Raw genomic sequence first — 5,819 nt, 5'->3', positions numbered from 1 at the left:
TGAAACTGGTACAACTCTTTTCCATAAGCGTTGGAACAAAGTGGTATTTTAGAACTGTGTTTAGAAGAATATTTAAATGTCAAAATTAAGTAATTGTAAAATGAACAAGACACACATGAATGTATACCAGGCCTTCTGGGAGATTGTAGAGAAACACTTATGATAAAATCATAATTTAGTCATTTAATTTTACTCAGTCATGCCTATCAAGACTTGTCAATGAAAATCTTGGATGTTCTGGATGAAAAGAGTAAGCTGAGGGGTTTATGCTGACAGAAACATAGAAGTCTTTGACAGTCTGCAATTAATAGTAACTTCTTTTTTAGTTGACCACCAGCATGCTACTTGTTAGAGGCTTTTTCCTGTAAGACCAAAACAAAGCACCTTGTGAAAAAGTGCTAGTTGGCCTCATTATGCATTGAAGCCCATTGGGTTGATAGTCTCTTCATAATTTTACAGGTTGCTTTTTCAGCTTCTACTGCAGATAGAAGTAGTGTATTAAAAATGCAGACTTGACTCAAGGGCTGAGTTTCTATCTATTGCATTTGGTTTTGTTAACTGGGGCTTAGAACGCTTGCAGAAAAAAAAGAATCTTAGATTTTTGATCAAAGTTTTGCTTTTTGCAGAGGCAATATCATTCCTATAGGCTGAAAACAGAAATGGTTTATTAGTGAGATTTTCAGTATTAATAGATCATAGATCTTTCTAATCAGAAGCATTTAAAAAAACCCACAACCACCACCAACAAGAGAAAAAAAAAAAAAAAGAGACCGAACCAAAAAATCTCCTCACCAAAACAAACAAAAGAGTGTTAAGCTGGAGTTTAGTGTTCAGTTTGGCTGGCATCACAAAGCAACCACCAGCATTTATGCTGTGGCTAATTGTGCAGCAAAAGCACTTGATATAATGTACTTACTGTATAGAAACTCAGTGCCAACTCGCACGGACCATGATTCAGTTGCTAACATTTAAAGAGAGTAATTGGCCTACCTGAGACTGTCTACTGTGTTTTCATCTGGTCTTGCATCTGACAATCTGGTTTAGAGCTCAGACTTGAAAAGTGGAGTTGTTCTTTCTCTATGCTTCTGTCATGGGCTGCAGCAACTACTATTCAGTATATTACTAAGCAGGTTACTTTATATTTACATTTATTCTTGAACACACAGGGAGGTTCTTTGTTGTTGCATATGTAAAAGGGAAAATTCTGGCTCCGATTTGGGTTTTGATTCCTGTATTGTCTATTATTCCACTGACATTAAGTGTTAGTTAACTAGTGGAAGGCAGTTGGATGGCCCAGGGAAGAGGAGGACTGGGCTGACAGGGGATCCTGGCCTACAGTCAGATGTGTTGCAAAGAGCTTGGCTTATTAGTTCTGGCACTTCAGTCTGGGTCTGGCACAAGGCCATGGGTTGCTGTTAGGCAGATGAATGACTTTGCACACTCGTGCAGAAAGATAGTATCTGACATGAGCAAGAGTACCAGAGTGACTAGAGGTACCACTACTTGTTATGTGTGTGGGAATAACCACGTGACACAATGAATGCGATGAGTCAAGAAAGGTAGTATCCTTAGAAGGGCTGAGAAGTGCAAAAAGATAAAATCCGTAGAATCGATACATTCGTTCATGAGTTGCAAGGCTACTGAGACAGCAGAGTTGCTATGTTCTCTAGGATACTCTGCAAGGAATGTAGAGCAACATTGGATCTTGTCACCAATTTGGTTTTGTTCTTCTTAACTCTCAAAAATTTATTTTAATATGTTGCAGTGATTAAACACAAGCCATTATGATGATGTAAAATATCTGTAAGAGTTAATGCTGGGGCTTGCTGCAGGGAGATCATTTGCATTGGATAAGCAAATGCAGAAATTCTTGGTTTATATTTGAAAATTAATAAAAAGTTGTTTTTATACTGTTTCTCCTCCAATGAGAGTATTTGAATTATGTGAGTGTTTTGTGTCAGCTGTTGGAAATCAGCTTATGTTGGATTTCTAGAAAAGTTGTTGAATAACCACAATAACATGCACAATTAATTTCAATAAGTCAAGACGCCTGGAGAATGGAAAGCAAACAGTTTGAAACTGTGCAGGGATGATATAATAATTGATAACATCAGTTTGGATTTCATCAAGCTTTTAAAAAGCTCCAAGAAGAATTAACACTGCATTTCTTATAGCTTCAAAATCAACTAATATCGTGATATAATAGAAATTCTTAGGTTGTAATAATTAGGTTTTTTGAGACGAGAGTGCACGATATCCTTATAAAACCAAGGAGAGTGTGAAATTTGTACTGCTTTGTTTATATAGCTTACCTGGTTGATACTATGTTTTACTCCATGGAGTTGCATCTAAGAGGAGTGTTAGGCAGATGAACTCCATGAAAGAAAACTGTTTCAGAGATGAGACAGAAACAAAATATCTCTGAAATGTCCGGATTTTATTAAAAAAAATACAGGTGTTGTAAGTCTTGGGGAATGCTGACCAATGTGGCTTTAGCCAACTGGAAGTTTTTCTTCAAGGCCAGAGAATGGAATTAAAGGTATTGAACAGATTCGAGATACCAAACTCAAGAGGAAGAAAATGTCTGGGCCTCAGCTGAAGGAAGATGCTGTGGAAGAGGTACTGAGTATAATTTACTGAGACATACCAGGAGAAGTTAATGTTTAAATAAGGCATAGTTCTAAGTCTTTTTCTTATCATGGCTTTCAGGTAAATAAAGAATATTTGAAGTTTTGCTGTACCTGTTATGGATGACCTCCATCAATCATTAGTCTCGTTCCTGTGAAAACTTTTTTTTTACAGGGGCCTGCACAGTTCCTATGGTTGGGAAAAATTCAGGCCAGCATGCATGAAAGGAGTTGGAATCTGGGGCCAACAAGTGGTACAGGAAAAGTATTAGAGAGATCCAAAACCTAGGAGGTAATTTAACTATGGGACCACAGGTGAAACCATCAGCAGCCACAACAAAATGGCCAGGCATAAGGAATAAGAAGTGTAAGGTTTGTTACTGTCTCAGCATCTCACGAGATAGTTTAAGGTGTTGAGTATGTGTTCCTGCAGCCTCTTGATATGCTCAGCTTGACAACAGCTTTAGTTTGCAGTAATTACTAACTTTTTAATAATTTTGTTTCACTTTTTGTCTGCAGAGAATTCTGTAGGCTGTCCGCCCTGTGAACATTTGGGTATATGTAATGTATGGTTGCCTTCAATTGCTATGACCATATAGCATATATTGATTTTGATGAGGAATCAGATTATTCTTGGTCTGGCTAGATTTGTTTTTACGCATGCAAAATCCCAAGGACACTTAAACCAAGCAGCAATGCATCTTCAGGCCTGCCACTCTGTACCCAAGAACCTATAGCTTACAGCCAGTGTGTGCTACTAAAAGTCCTGTTAAGAAATGTGAGTGACTTCTGCCCTGACTGCTTCATTCCTTTTATATGCTGGAATCGAAGTCCCCATTGCAGCTTTTTAAATGCTATTTAAAGAGCTTGATGGCTGGGCTTGGTAGAGAAAAGAGTGCTTGGCACTCTCTTGCTTACCTGGTCTGACCTCAGAACACTATCAGAGCTGATTGACTTTATGACGTACAGGCAATGCGACTTTTGCCAATTTATTTACTTACAACTGGCTATTGTAATGAGTAAGAAACAGCTATTCCGAAGGAGGCATTTGCTGTTTCTTTTGATGATTTGATTGAAACCAGATGGACAAGGTTTAAAGAGGCCCTCAGTAAAGCAGACCCTTCCAGCTAATTATGGCACACACTAATATAAATGAGAATTATTTCAGTGTCTGTTCTTTCCAGGAATCTCTAGGCTGCCTGAAATAGTGCAGAAATAAGTAAGAGAAATTAATAGATTGACAATTTGCTTGCTTGAGTCAATACTCTATTAAATTTTTGGTTTTCATCTAATCTTTTCAAGGGGGTGATAGAGAAGATAAAGAAGCACACTACTGAAAATGTTGCATAGAATAGTTTAATCTGGAATTTTTTTACTTTTCGTCAGCTACAGGATGTCCGAGCAATTCAACTGGCAGTTAGTTGTGTGATACTTTGAGTCAAATTCTAAACTGAATGCAGAGGTGGGGATGCTTTTGACGACAGGATTTTAATTGCTGTATTTTCAAGTTGAAGAAATAGATTACTGACCCACCCAGGGCTGTGTAAATGACCATGGATACATGAATGTCAGCAGCTTAGAATGTCTTTGCACACAGCTGATGGGAGATTTCCTCTAGTTCTTAATATTGGGAATGCTACCTATAAGCCTTTTTACACCTCCAGTCTACACAGCAACATGAGTGTTTTGTGGCTCTTGCTTCTAGAAAGCAATTATTATTCATGGGCAAGAATTTTGTTCAGTGACTACCCGTAGCTGTTGCAGCATTAAACTTCTCATAACCTGCAAGCCTATCTGAGAAACAAATCGGGGGCAGAGAGGCCCTTCTGCCCTCCTTATGGTGGGCACAGTGGGTTTGCACAGCTCTGCATTACCTTGCAGCTGCAGTGGTGACTGCAGTGTCAACGTAACACTCAGGCAGTCATCCGAGCTAGAGCTCCACCATGTCCATGTACCAGCCCCTCTCTAATGAAATCAGCACATTAAACGTACTTAAAAAAAAAAAAGGGCACTTTAAGTGTTTTAAGAACTTGTCATCGGTTTCCTTGGCACTGTCATTAAGATAATGTGCACATATGGCATTTTATAGACCTCGGCCCTGGGAGGTGCTGATATCAATACTGGTGGACTTGCAGGCACACTTCAAGTTCCAGCCAAAGCAGTGCATCCTTGTTACAGCAAGGAGACATGGCTAGGATTTAGGTATGAAAGCCAGGCTGTAAACCTTCTGCTTGCTCTGCAAAAACAGTGGTATCATTCAAGTGCTCAGAAAATAAGTAAAAATTATGTTAGGAAACATTAATATTTCAGCCCTACCAGGGATTTTTAAGCTGCCACAGATTAAGCAGCCTAAATGCTGAGCCGTGTTCTATGTAGTTGAAATCCGTGATACTTTATCACAGAATTCAGTGGAAGAGCTGTTTTCTCTCAGTTTCCATCCCTGTATGCCAAATTGCCACTTGGCAATGTCTTAAATACAAATGATTGAAGCTTCAAAAGTAGGACTTTATAACAGAAATGCTAATGCAGCCTTAATTATGGCTCCCTAATTCTGCAAAGGGAGCTGGAAAAATGCATTTGTCTAGTTTGATTAGGCTCAGCTGTTATCCTGTGTCTGGAAGACGACAACCCTGGCATACCGGAATGACTGGGCAGTGTGCAGCACCCAGCCGTTTTATGTGCTCCTGCAGTAAGAGTGTGGCCTGGGCTTCAAAAGTTGAAGCACTGTAAAAAGGCAAAGCCTCTCCACCCATAGCCTGACTCAGCACCCCGTGAAATCAGCATGGAACTTGCCATCAGCTTACAAAAACACGGCAGCTTTAAAACACAGGTGTGAGCTGCCCGGCGGGTACAGCACCAGAGAAGTCTCATTGAGTTCTGCTTGCTGTGGCATCATGGGCAGCACTTGTGGCCATCCGTTTGCTAAAGAAAAAAAAAGAAAAGACAGGCAAACTTGGTGACATACTGCTACTTCTTCCTACTGTTCTGCTGTGACCTGTTTCTTTACCCATCCCCAGCTTTATACTATTGGTTCTTTTGTCAGGCCTTTAGGTGAGTGTTGTCCTCTGCTGCTGCTCCCTGAATGGGTTCAGCAGCTCTGCTCCTGGTTTTGTGTTCTGCCCAGAGGTATTCATGAGAGGAAAGGAGAGGAAAACCAGCTGTAGGAAAGTGAAACATCATGCTATTTTAAAG

This window comes from Tauraco erythrolophus, chromosome 7, assembly GCF_009769465.1.
Source record: "Tauraco erythrolophus isolate bTauEry1 chromosome 7, bTauEry1.pri, whole genome shotgun sequence".
NCBI lineage: Eukaryota > Metazoa > Chordata > Aves > Musophagiformes > Musophagidae > Tauraco > Tauraco erythrolophus.
The sequence above is the reverse complement of the archived record's forward strand: the minus strand, read 5'-3'. Positions refer to the sequence as shown.